At 29.7% G+C, this 13,446-nt stretch overlaps 1 long non-coding RNA gene across 1 annotated transcript; it reads left to right on the forward strand.

Annotated features, from left to right (window-relative positions):
- Window positions 1-1,631: 1,631 nt before the first annotated feature.
- On the forward strand, window positions 1,632-9,057 carry LOC118186970 (uncharacterized). Its single transcript, XR_015043041.1, has 2 exons — window positions 1,632-2,015; window positions 7,479-9,057. It is a non-coding gene; the product is annotated as an uncharacterized LOC118186970 (long non-coding RNA).
- Window positions 9,058-13,446: the final 4,389 nt, after the last annotated feature.

Here is a 13,446-nt window from a genome sequence, read left to right on the forward strand (position 1 = left end):
AATGGTTTGATTCAATACTTCTAAAGAACGAATTACTTCATTAATATTGTCAACTAAATTTAAAATAGCAAATGCTGATTCATTTTGATAAGTTGGTAAGCTTAGAAAATGTTTAATATATGCAAAAATTTGTTCTCTCTTATTTGAATATCTTTCGTCTAACAGATTCCATGCTATTTCAAAATTTCAATCCGAAGTTTGAATGGTTTGAATAATGCGATATGCTTCACCTTTCAACGAAGCCTTCAAATGCTGCAATTTTTTAGCATTAGATAAATTTGTATTATTTCTTACACAAGCACTGAAAAGATCTTTAAAAGCTATCATTCTGTAATATTACCACCAAAAGTCGGTAATGAAGCGAGCCATTCTACATGGCTGTCACAAACACAATTCTATCAATCAATTATCTTGTTGCCACACATAAAGTTCAAAACTAAAGGAAGAAAAACAAAAGAAATTTACTCTGTTTGCAACAATAAAATGAAACAAACGATACTCACATAAACACTACATGTGGCGCCCGAACAGGACCTTATTTATTCGAATGTGAATTACAGGTAAGGACAAATTTTTTATAATCACCGTATTCAATTGAACTTTTGAAGGATTTTTCTTCGAATGGTGTGACTGTACCCCCTTTTCAGCAGCCACCCGTCCTAGTTTAAATACTTTTTATCTGTCCCCTTTTTTAAATCTTGCGGCCTATTTTGGCGATCGCCTTTTTTTCTATCCTGAAATTTATTCCCGTTACAAGATGTTATCGCTTTTTCCGCATATGGCCTGGAAAACTGTCCGTTTGGTCTTTGGCCAAAACTTCTCGTATGCTTTTTTTCTGTCTGAAGTAACCCAGAAACCAGCTTAAATTGTACCTTTTAATCCTACTTATACGAGAAACTGGAATATCATCGTGGCAAGAAATGGAAGTGAGAAAAGACAGAAAAGAAAAGTAACTTTGAACAAAACTGGTTAGTTTAAAGGACAAGAAAAAGAAAAAGTGTTCGGAACCAATGCCCTAGAAGCTTGATTTACCAGAGTTACTAATGAAACTAAACAAAGTAAATATGTTTTCTGCCCTGTTGTGGTTCAACGGTAATAAAAATTTTATTTCATGTCATGTAATTGCTGATTAAGCGAAAATACAAAATTCTTTTTCTTTAACCGAAAACTGATTTGACGTTTCTTGCGTTGACATTCTTCCTCTCATTTATTTTCAAGTTTTCATTAGCAGATTTTTTTTACCACTACAGAATGCCATTGAGTCTTCTGACCGAATCCCAACTTCCTTTAAAATCTTTTCTTTAAGGGAAGCATTTCTGAGAAGTTTTAAATTTTTCTGTGGTGTTCAGATTTTACTTTTGAACGAAGTCTAAAATATAAATAATATCAAAATTTTAATTTTGATGTTAGTAAAATCCCTTATTCTTTTGAAGAAAATTATTTCAAATTAAAAATATGTTTGTAAAAAACGGAGACAGATGAATGAAAAAGATGAGATTATGCAATTCAAATGACGTAGCATTTTGGGAATATTTCGTTAGTTTTACATTTACAGTTTGGTTTGCAATTTGATAAGCAACGTGACGTTACAGTTTATTATCATTATCTGCGTTGTTATGACATTATGTTATCACTTTCTTGGTGAGAAGTTAAATGTGATAAGAAAGCACAATTGCAATTTCCGAAACAAATAGTATTGATTATAGTTTGTGGATAAAAACTCTGGGTAGCTCTAAACTGAAACACTTTATTCTGACTGTTTCGAGACTTGATGCTATGCTGTAGTACTTAGCAATGAATTTATCGCAGTTCTTGATTGTTTTCGAACCAACTGTTAAAGTAAGTATGTTAGAGATGAAAGTACTGAAAATGAGTATGCTAGAGATGAGAGTACCGAGATATGGCCTACTGAAAATCTTCCTTCAGCGTTCTAATTTTGTAAATTTCATTCTCAGTTCTAAGATATCAGACGGGCTTCAAAAGCTAACATTGCGGATGTGGCCAAATTTAATGAAGTAAGTATATAAATATTTTGAATGAAGTACGTATATAACTTTTTATAGCTATTTTGATACATTCCTATTTTAAATAGTTTCATTTTTATTATTTTTCATTTCATATTATTTTATTTATCGCATTATTATGCCAAAAGAACACACAGCATTCACTTAGAGGTTGAATTTTTCTCGTCAAAGGCGGTTTGTAAAACTTATTGTTTATAAATAACTAATTTTTTACACTTTTAAGCAAAGTTACACAGCTACAGTTTTAAGCATAAATAATATTAAAAGTACTATAATGTTTCTACATTCCTGAATCTATTAGAATGAGAAATAACATTGTTATAATTTAAAAAATGAATTAAAGTTCTTTCACTATTGAGAAAATATATACCACTCTCAGAACTGGAAATTTGTGAAAGAAAGGGCTTGATTAATGTTGCGAGCTTGATTCCGCAACTTGATGCAAAAATTGAAAAGAATATATTATAAATATATAACCAAAGATTGTCTTGAGAATATATATATATTTAATATTAGAATTTAATTGTTATCTCCTATGAAGATTATTTCAATATTATTGTAATTTAAATAAAATATATGCAATTCAACTAATTTAAAAGTGTGAAAAATAAATACTAAATTAGGCTGAATGGTAACCATTAAAATGTTATTCAAGTGTACCTGAGCATATGTGTGATACATTATAAAATAATACAAATGAAACAAATTTAAAAAAAAATACAGTAGATACAAATGTAAAAAATCAAAATTATCGTTTAATTGCAAAAGGAGAACTGATTTTTAGGTGAAATAATTTTAATTTATGTATATCACGGAAATTTGGAGATTATTGCGTTTCGTAATAATCAATCCTTGAATATATATATAAATAATAAAAATATCATCTTTAGAATTTGGTACTTCAGCCTACTTCTTTTCCTTCATAGATTAAATTCTTAGCGAAATTTTATCGAATCTATATGGAAATCAGCCATTTACAAAACTAACTTAAGCGACTTTTCGTAAAACAGTAAAACAAATATGCACAGAAGAAGGTTTAAAATAAACTTGTTTGTTGTAACTTGATATAGATTCATAGCGCGTGCTTTTTCAAATCATTCACAGCAGCTTTTGGGATTAAAGTTAACATAAAATATCAAAGCACAATATTTAAAGTAGTAATACTGGATTTTACGAAGAAAATGTTAACACGGCTAGCAAAAAGGTTAAAACTGATAACTGTAATTTTAATAGATAAGCGGGAAAAAGCATGAAGGTGAGTTCTCTGCCGAAAGAACTTTGAAGGGAATACACATTGCGAAAGGTGTTTTAAAAGAAGTAACATATAAATGCATTTCAGAAGTTCAAACAATATGAAAATTTTCAGTGTGTTATTTATTGAAAAGTATCAAAATAAAATTTAAATTTATTAGTTAGAGCTTCAGAAATTCATGATAAGGAAACAATTTAACATAATTACACGTATTCTGCATATCTAGATTTACAATTTTATTGTGAAGTGCTGTAATATTTCTCTTTTTCTATAAATAATTTCACGAAAACAAACAAAAACATTTCAATGTCTGAAGATCACTGATAAGACGCGACGGTAAATTTTGAGGCTGGGAAGCGTATGAAGTTATCACTTTGTTGAATCGCATATTTTTCTAAAAAGCGGCAGATTCTACATGGTATCAACAAACTGAGAAACTTATTTTATTTTCAAAGAGTCAGCCTTTTGCTTAATATGCCCAAGAAAACTTAGGCTTGAATATTCTGTGATAAGTTAGAGAATTTGATAACAGTCACATAGTTAATTTTTTTATGTATAATTTTGTTTTGTGAGTGCAATTGTTTTTATTATTATTTATAACTTTTATTCAAAGTATTAATAGTAGTTAACAATCTTTTCAGTTATCGCCAATCATTCTGAATGAAGCATTTTCAGTCAAAAATATTCTACCTTTTAATCTAGCAATATTTATGACGCTATCTAGATTTATTTTAGTAACTGGTCATACTGATCCCTAGTTTTTGAGTTGATAAATAAAAACTGTGCTAAGATGATCTGCTCAGTTTTTCTACAGCTATACTTTCTCTTATTCAAAAAAGATATACTTGAGTCTGATTATATGTGCGGTACAGTTTTATACACATAAGGTTTGAGGAACACTTCTTAAATTAGCTATTTTCGTTAACTTAAGATACATATTATATGGCTCAAAATATGACGCAATTTTTAATGTTATTTAATTGCTGATGATTAGGGATATTGCTTTCATACTTTGAGTATGCTTTTGATACATTGAAAGTTAGGTTAAGAATTATAAATTGTTTCCTTGACTTTTGTGGATTTATTTAATTTACTTAACAGTTATTCTATGTTTAAGCAGCTCCCCTATCGCTCTTCCTTTCAACTCACATTTTCTGCCCAGAAAGCAAATTTACTAGCGCTCGGATAATAAAATGAGAGAGAAAGAAGTTAGTATTTATGGGAAGGTTTTGGTGGATGAAACCAGAGCGTGTTCTTCCTCCTTGAAGGCCACGTTGCTAACATTCATTACCTAGTAATTAGAATTCTGTGGCTTTGAGCTATTCGTGTTATTTGGCTTGTTTACGCTGACTTTCAAGTAAGAGCTAGCTTGCGCGATAGTTAATCTGTGAAGCCGTTCAGCTATACGTAACTTCATTACTTTTAAGTTATTCACTACCTCTTGAGTTAAACCTAAAAGTGTTGGCTTTTGTAAGCAAGAATTGGTGCCGTCTATGAACTTTGTTTGAGCTAATAAAGGGCCCTTTACACCATTCTCTTGATTTTGTAGTACTTTAAAGATTTAGTGATTATTTACTAAACAGTCTTCTAATGTTGAGCTCAGTTTATGATAGCAAGCATACAAGGCTGTTATAGACTTTATTCCTGTTGGTCCCCTATGGTTTTGATTCGTAACATTAATTGAGGTTTTCATTCGCATCATGAATGGTTGAAGTGATATGTAAGATTATATGTAATAATCAATTTTATTACATAATAATACTACTGAAAATGAAAAAAAAATTGACAAAAATTTTGCAGAACATAAACATCAGTATAGAAATTAACTATTATGGCGCTGTCTCATTGGTGATGATATCAATGATATGTAGTCAACGATTACCAGCAACATGTTTGAGTGTGAAGCTTGAATTGTATGCAATTTAGAAAATTTAAACATAAATAATTAATAATGCCAGTATAAGATTAGCTGCAATATATACTTCTCTTAAGATTAGCTGCAATATATACTTCTCTTACGTTAAGAATACGAGATTAGGCTTTCTCTCTTTAGTTAGTTACTCTTTATTATTTATCACGAAAAGAATTTTAAAATTTGGAATATTTCCAGAAATGAAATTTCAGTTTAGCTTTGGATATGAGTGCACAATGTATAAGACGTAATTTCTTAGGCAAAATTTCTCTTGTTTTAGGCTTTATTCGAAACGTTATTTCTAAACAATAATTATTTGTGGCATAAAAAAAATAACATGTTATTCTTACAGGCCGCATCGAAACAAAACTTGCCCTATTAATGCTCCATTTTAAATCCCGTCGTTCCAATATCAAATCAAAATCGCTTTATTTAGAATTTCCATTTAATGTTCATGTGTTATAGGAATTTATTCAGTTAAAATTCAGAAATGTCATTCCGACTGAGCAGCCTTAATCCCTTCCTTGAAAAAGACCTTAGTGTTATTAGCTTATTTTTCGGTTTATATAACTATTCGTTAATCGTCTCTTATTTTGATATTTATTTCCAAGATTATTTTTCTAGTGTGTGCACTAGGATGTACGTTTCCTTTATATTAACTAGCTACCACAAATCTTTGATTAAAACAAATTTGTTCTCATACATGTATGGATTCAATCTTTTTTGATACTTCTACTAAATTTATATTAGAAGATAATATAATCAATATTTCTTTAGTCATTAAGACATATTTCATTATTTCATATTCATAAAGAGAGAGAGACATAGACATATACTCGTATGTCTATGATAGGAGGACAAATTCTTTTTAATCAAATAATATTAATATATAATATAATATAATATAATATGTAATTAATTCAATATATATATAAATAATTATATATATATAATTAATCATATATATATATATATATATATATATATATATTAATATATAATATAATATAATATAATATGTAATTAATACTATATATATATAATTAATCGTATATATATATAATTATATATATGATTATATATATATATATATATTATATATATATATACTATATATATATAATTAATTATATATATATAATTAATCATATATATATATATATATATATATATACATACAGACAAAAAATAAGAAATTAAACCACATCCGCAAAGACACAAAAGAGATGAAATTCTAAACCATGTTTTTATGAACAGAGGGCCAACTCTATTCTAAGTCGTCATGATAAAAGCTCATGACGTGAAGACTTAATTTTTAATAACCTTTTTTTTTACTGTTTGTTTTACTATATAAAAAAATTACTTGCTTTTAATGTCCCATTCGTATGATTTCAAACTTTCCATCGCTAATAATTTCGCCAAAGAAGTTAAACTGGCAAACTTTGGTGTCTACTTTTCAACTTCGGTCTTTTGGTTTCTTCATTTGCCTAACAGTAAGTTCTGAAACCAATTCTCTGTTAATTTTTAGGTATGTTTTATATTATTCATATTATTTGCGTTTATTTCTGTAAAAAAGGGCTTAATTATTATTCTTTTACTTTATTGGACATTGAATTTATAACATATGGATTTGTTTTTGTATAATTTCAGTTCATTTTCGAAATTCCTTTGAGTAGAGGAGGAGTTTAAAATTTTCGGGTGAAATGTTATAATTGAATTATTTACAATGGTTCAGCGGGTCCTTTTGGATTAACAAAAACGCAGTGGTTTTTCGAGGGGGAGGAAGGGATACAATTGAATCTGATTTACCTCCTCTTGATAATGCTGAACCAAATTTTGGTTGCATTGCTGTTTCTATATATAATTTGTTATTTTTGTATTTCCCTTCTCTGTAATGGCTTGATGACTATTGTTTGATTTTTTACATATTTATGGGGAGTTTTGAATTTTATAATTTAATTTCTTTCGCGTCTTTGTGGATTTGGTTTTAGTTTCTTATTTCTTGTCTATAATTGATTAATTTTCAGCAGCATAGTGCACGTAAATTATGTTGGGATAATTTTCTTTTAAAATAAAATTTTGTGATACTTTATTATATATGTACATGAACAATAAAAACGAGCATTGTAAAGAAAGACTTCTGTGTATATAGTGCTTTGTGCCAAAATATTTATCGATGTTTCAGGAGATATTCGAAAGCCTGAATAACATACATTTAATTTCTTAAAAGTGCAACAGAAAAATACAGAGAAATTTATTTATTTAATCATTATTCTTAAATATTTTTCAGATTCCTGCATGTTATTTTCTTCCATGAAAGTTTAAGGATCATGCACGGAAAATCAGAATTTCACGGAATCAATAATTCGAAGCATAATGAAATTGAAAATAAAATCACTGGCATCCAAACCAAGTCAGATTTGGATATATATAGAAAATTAAATTCACACGCTTTAACGATAAAAGATCTATTCGATTCTGAAAGACAGTTCCTCCATAATAGCAATTTGAGCATTTTCCTAATAATAAAGAATACATTCGATTCCAAGAAGTTATCTATATTCGCAATGCCGTTTTCCTTGTCAACAATAAAGAAAATATACGATTTAAAAAATGAATTAATCAATAACTGGAATAAAAGTATTTTCTTCGATGATAAAGATCATGTTCAATTCCAAGGAAGAAGAATTCTATGCTTGCTATGTAGTCTTTTTATCGACGATAACGAATACATTCGATTCCAAGAAGAATTTTTCTGTGGCTGCAATTCTGATATTTTTCAAGGCTGAAGAACACATTCCGTTCCAGGATGAATTAATTTACGTGCAGTGCAGATTTGGATGCCAACGATAAAGAACACATTCGATTCCAAGAATCTAATTATTAAAATACATTCGGTTCAAGATGAGTTAACATAACGATTTCAATGCAGGCGGTTTCGTCAGCGAGGAAGAATACGTTCGATTCCAAGAAGAATTTCTCTGTGCCTGAGATACTAATATTTTGTCCAAGATTGAAGAACACATTCGATTCCAAGATGAATTAATTTACAGCTGCAGTGTAGATATTATTGTCAATGATAAAGAACAGATTCGGTTCCAACAAGAATTTCTCTGTGCCTGGGATGCTAATATTTTTGTCCAGAATTGAAGAACACATTCGGTTCCATGATGAAGTAATTTACAAGCTGCAGTGCAGATATTATCGTCAATGATGATTGCTATGCTATCTTCTTATCAACGATAAAGAATACATTCGATTCCAAGAAGAATTTCTATATGGCAGCAGTATTAATATTTTGTCCAAGGCTGAAGAACATATTCGATTTCAAGATAAATTAACTTACAGCTACAATGCAGAATTTCTCGACAACCTTGAAGAACACATTCGATTCCAAGAAAAATCAATATTTAGAATGTAGTTGTTTTGTGTCAACGATGAAGAACACATTCAAATTCAAGAACTTCTCTATATTTGCAATGCTATTATTTTCTCCAAAGCTCAAGAGTACATTCGATTCCAAGAAGGTGAAAGGCTGCTGTTCAACAAGGTTGAAGAATACTTTCCAGTTCCAAGAACAACCAACTCTGTGATTGCATACATAGCTTTTCTTATCAATGATGAATAACATGCTACATTCCAAGAAAAACCACTCTGTAGATGTAATGTAGGTTTTATCGTCAATGATAAAGAATACATTCGGTTCCAAGGAGAATTATTCTACAGTTACGATGAGCATATGATAGTTGGAATAGTTTTTAATGAATATTGTGAAGTTAAGGAAATATAGACATTTACACATAATTTATATGATTGTTTAAAACTGACAAATATGAAATATGTTGTAAATAAAGAATTATTTTTATGTACATATTAGAATTATTTTTCCATTTTAATGTAAATTTCAAGAAGTAAAAAAACAGTTTTTAAGACTTGAGATTGTAATTGCGAAGCATTTTCTGAATTTGCCAACAAATTAAAAGTGGCTTAAACAACATGTCTTATATAGAGAATTTATTTCACGTAGGTTAATTCAGACATAAGTAGATAAACATAGATACATAAAAGTAGGTTTAAACATAAGTGTGTGCATAATGTAGGTATATTTTCTCTTTAAATTGTTAGAATATCAACAAATAATACAAAAGATTTATTTTTATCTATCGCAGTAATATTGCTCATATTATACGCAGTGAAGTTTAGTTATGTAATAATCCTCCAGCAAAAATCACAGTTCAATTTAGTGCAGTAGTTATGGAAATATTTACAAGAAAATGCCATTAATATCCCATAATTTGCCAAGAAAAGTAGACAAAAAGTATTTTTAATTTTTCTTAGCTTCATTTCAGGAATAAGTTGAAAATCAGTAGTCATACATAATGAAGCAATAGTACAAAATGTTGCAATACGAATATTTTGTTTAACGTGTTACAATTTATGGATATCTCCAAACCAGGAATCCAAATAAAAATGTCAGAAACTTTCTGAAAAACGCTTTCTAAGCGACTTGAGAATAGCGCAGGAGTGCTATCTGCCTATGGATAGAGATAACTATGAGGAGGATTTTTTATGGTAATGTGGCTCGTATATAAATCACATTCGGGGACTACCACTACCTTTGCAGCCAACCTTTTCTTAGGCTTTTGAACTGAGATCAAGCTACCAGTGTTCATCAATTTTGTCCGCTTGGCCCCATTCTATAAGTAAATCAAGAATATTAACTTTGCATATTTTAGCTCAACATCTTGTACAAAATTTTAATTTAAAAAGCTAATTTCTTTTGTCTTTTAACCTTACACAATAAAAACTGGAGGTCTGGTATATTTTTAAGCAGCATTGAAATTTAAATATTCTTTACTAATCAGTCTTATATTTTCCTATTTTTCAAACTGAAAAATTTACTTCAGTATCAGTATAAAACTGATAATTTTTCATTAAAGGAATATTTCATCAATATCAAAAAAAATTAGGAATTTTCTGTAGCCTCAAAAATCTCTTGTATTGAGTTGATTACAGAAATGGTTATTTTACAGAAGCATTCAGTGATTGTCCGATATGTATTAAAAATTCCTCAGATTTTCTTCTTCTGTTTGATTGCAATATCTTTTGACTAAATTTCCGGTTTAATTTGATGAAAAACATTTATCACATAAAATCACATAAAATATTAAACTTTTAGGGAATTAGAAACTATTTGACTGTTTTAACTAGACGATTTCAGTAAAACAAAATAATAATAAATACAAATGAGAAAATTATCTATTTTGTTTCTCATAAAACCTATTTCTTTTAATGTATTAAAGTATAAGTTTAAAGTGTGAATAAAAATATGTTTAATAAACATTTTTATTTGATATAATTACGAAAATCACTAATTCAAATTTTATATAATAAGCAAAACACGTTTTCAGGAAAGAAAAAAATTAAGATAAGTTACTTTATAACATCAAATTAATGTAACATAGATATGATCCGTAATATTGAATAGTTACTGAAATATTATAGTTCTTTTACTGTTTTAATTGTACATTGTTTGCCAAATGTTAAACAGGCGATAGCAAATTTGAGATACGTTTGAAATAGAAACGTTTTGCAATGATCCAACCAAAAGATAGCCAATTTGTTTATATCCTCATGATTAAAATTATAATTAGCAAAATATACGTAGATATGTTTCAATCATTTATATATACACCTCACATTTTATACGTCCACAACAACAACAAAATCTGCAAGCTACGTAAATGAAAAGAACTTACTTTAATAAGGAATATGACCGACCACATCTGACCTTCAAGCAACCTCTGTAGAGAGACTGTATAGATTTATTTAGTAGAGTGCACAAGACAGTTGCTATTAATAATATCCATTTCACTAATAGGGCAGTGTCTAGTTCTTTGAGAAGAACTCGAAGAGGTACGCAAGCAGAGCTAATACTCCCAAGCGCTTCCTACAGGTTTCCGATGGGATAAGATTAGGCGAATCCATTCAATGGGCTCAACGCCTTTACTCCTATGGTATTCCTCCACTAGGTCTACTCTGTGGGGACGAGTGTAGAAAGTGCATAGAAAGTGGTGTCAGATTATGCGATTTTTCGTAAATTTGCTACATTTAACAAGCCAGTGCTGCTAAAATTTATATATATGCCAATTTTTCTTGCATTTTTCCCATCATTTTCTTGAAGTATTTTTGGCAATTAAAAAAAAAAATCAATAATATATTCAAAAGTGCACGCATGTTAAAATTACGTATCTATCCAAATTAACTTTTAATGAAATGTTATTTATTTAAGCTTAAAGTTGGAAACATTCAATCCTGCAATCGCAGCACCCTGCATCAGTTGGGTAATCTATGCGTAATCTTCCAAAGTTAAGTCTCTCTACAGATTCTGTGTTAATTAAAGTGTAAATAATGAACATATTTATCACCTCTTTTCAGAATCCTTGACTTAAAAGAACCGAATTTCATGCAAGCTTAAATTATTTGAATATGGCGAAGAATGTGAAGGCTATTTGCCTAAGGGAAGGGATGTCTTCTTGGAGAACATTTTAATAGAAACTGGCTGGAATTCACATTACACACGGGGAAAACTAACCATGCAGCCAGGCTCACTGCTGGGTCAGAACCCTGACAGAAAATGCAATTAAATGCCTAGTTAGTGCTGGCTGAACTACTAGAATTTAACGATCTTAACTACTCGACTATTGATAGGGCATATCGAGAAAGAATGAAACGGATAAAAAAGTTATTGCAAGCTATATAAAGGGGAATTCATAGTATATAAACTGATTTAACCCTTTGAGACACAGTGTATCCCGTCTGGACACACCTAAAAATTTCCTTCCGTACGCACAGAAAAAGTGAATGAAAAAGAATTTATAGGTTACTATATGTTACTCGGAATCTTCTTTATTTATAGTAGATGGTAGCTCAACACAAACCAGTCACATATTTTAGCCATGTTTAGTTTTTTAAAACCCTCATTTTTCAAAGAAATATTCCAGATATTTTAGGGTATAAAAGGACTTATTTGAAAAGAAAGTTCTATGTTATTTTTTTGGCTGCATACTAATCTCCTTATTCTATATTAGTTTTAAATTTTTACCTTGAAATTTTGCCTAAAATTAAACGGCGAACCCTAGGCGTGCCCAGACTGGGCTCACCGATAATCTAGGAGAACTGAGAGTCTGTATTCTCTGTTTCTCCGCATCTCATCGGTCAGTTCATTGACAACAATGCTCGTTTTAGCACTCTTTTCGAACCCCTATTCCATCAGTGTGCCCACTTTGGGCACACCCACAGAATTAAATGATAAGTGCTATCTTCACAAAATTTTACTTGTGTACTCTTCTAGGCCTAATTAGACTGCCTACTCTTTTTTTAATCAAAACTCCAACTTTAAAAGGTAGCGTGCCGGAAAGGGTTAACGAGGCACAGTACTTCAGTAAAGCATAAGCAAAATTCTCAACAAATTCTGCTACAGAGTGCATAAAATGTACATTTGAAAAAATGAACAGCATAATCCAATTTAAATCGAAACTGTATCTATTGCTTGTTTTGCATCATCCGGTCTGGGATTTTGTATTTACGCAGATCGAAATTCAAAGTGTTTCATTCTTTCACCTGAATTGTTCAAAGAACAAGTCAATTAACATTTCATCTTTTTCTGTAATATTGTATGAATCTACAAATGATCTTTGTTATAAGCATCTGTCCTTATAATGAAACAGGAAATAAAATACAAATACAGTTTCTAGAACTTGTGCAAGGTGGAGAGTCTTAAAACTCAAAGCAATACCGGATTTTTACATAACAATACAAAAAAAAAAAAAAAAAAGAAAAAAAGAAAAAAAAAAAAAAAAAGAAAAGAAAAAGAAGGGCAAAATTCTGAAAGAGTTCATATTTTAACGATCGCTCGAAAGTATTTATTAAGGTTTTCTAAGCTCTCGCTGAGTGCAACACCAGTCTGCCGATGCACTCACTTCTGTTAACCCATTTCGGTTTAGTTTTATTAACAAGCATCATTTTCTTCGTCCTTACGCCATATACAACTGAACAAAAAAATTCCAAAATTTCTAAAAATAATACAAAATCATATGATTAGAATTAATAATGCAATGTTGAGTGTTGGCATCCAATTTTCTATTTTTTTTTCAGTTTTTCTCAGTTCATCATATCAATGTGTAGTTTTCTTAGTAAGATAGCTTGCAAAACATTTTGTGTGTTTTTATAATTAACGTTTCGTTCGCACGTAAACC

This window comes from Stegodyphus dumicola, chromosome 9 (genome assembly GCF_044657685.1).
Source record: "Stegodyphus dumicola isolate Sdum_Otavi_A_Nest chromosome 9, ASM4465768v1".
NCBI classification, from domain to species: domain Eukaryota; kingdom Metazoa; phylum Arthropoda; class Arachnida; order Araneae; family Eresidae; genus Stegodyphus; species Stegodyphus dumicola.